We start from the raw sequence: 1,360 nt of genomic DNA, 5'->3' as shown, positions 1-1,360 counted from the left end.
TCTGATAATTAAACCTCTTATTTTGTTCAACACAATTTCCGAACTCACAAACACGATAACAACTAATCCCTCATCATTACGTTAGTGGCCTCTGTAGATTAACGCTGGGCTTAATAGCGACGAATGCAATATCTATATCACGCTTCGGTAGTTAGAGATGTTCCAGTGAAGGCTCCTTCTGTCGACCTGGTCGTGTCACCATTATGACATGGCCTATCCCACTCACAGGCCTAACTACTGAAAGTCTCCCCACCGTCACACTCTGCCCGTTTTCTGCTGTTGGGGATTCGATCGCTTCTGTGCGAACGGAAAAGAAAAGTCACGTGACAAAAACTATCGATAATTGGTTTCATATCATATATGTAGTAACCCTCCCTACTACAACCTTTGAAGTAAACGAAAAAATTAAATCGCGTGTACCTTTGTAAACGAGAACTGTTATAAACAGATTTTCTCTGTGGTCTGACGTTCGATTTGAGCGTAAAGAGTATATATGCGTGTAACAGACTGCAGCGAGGAATGATGCTGGACCACGTGTGTTCGATCTCTGGGGCCATTTACAAGTATGTTTATCATAAGCGGCAAATACACACGCTGCTGATGTCGGCTGCTTAGTAATCTAAATCACGGGCGATCTCACCTGTGTGTTTACCTTGTCTTCATTAACACTGCCTGCAAATCTTTTTTTCTTTTTGCAAAACCGCAGCATATGTTACACCAGGTATCATCTAGAGAGCATTTATATTATATTCTGTGTGTTTCAGTAAATTATTTCATTACGGTCACGAACCTCTCGGTTTTGTCAGAGCAGAAATAACTCGACTATCGATTCATGAAAGGTACATTAATATTTTAGATGCTAACACACATTAACCTTCAGGGATATGCATGACCGTGTAATAGAAGTGATGAAATATGAGCGGGAAAGGGGACAAGACAATCACGCGATATACCTTTAGGAATATGATGTACAGGTGTATTGTATACCGAGTATTAATTAGCAATGTGGGAAGGGTACAATAAAGTGTGGAAGAGTAATTAAATAGTCAATGGTACAGAACAAGGGGAGGTAACTCGGTAGTCAATGGACAAATGTTTCGGGGCACCAACTACTGGTGACTGGTGTTAGAGACCAGGGGAGGTAGCTCGGCAGTCTATGGACAAATGTTTCGGGGTACCAACTACTGGTGACTGGTGTTACAGAACAGGGGAGGTAACTCGGCAGTCAATGGATAAATGTTTCGGGGTACCAACTACTGGTGACTGGTGTAAGAGACCAGGGGAGGTAACTCGGTAGTCAATGAATAAATGTTTCGGGGTACCAACTACTGGTGACTTGTAAGAGACCAGGGGAGGTAAC

The sequence above is a fragment of the Ylistrum balloti genome, unplaced genomic scaffold (genome assembly GCF_031769215.1).
Source record: "Ylistrum balloti isolate Yb309-2 unplaced genomic scaffold, AGI_CSIRO_Ybal_v1 Utg369746, whole genome shotgun sequence".
NCBI lineage: Eukaryota > Metazoa > Mollusca > Bivalvia > Pectinida > Pectinidae > Ylistrum > Ylistrum balloti.
Note: the sequence above shows the minus strand (reverse complement) of the source record.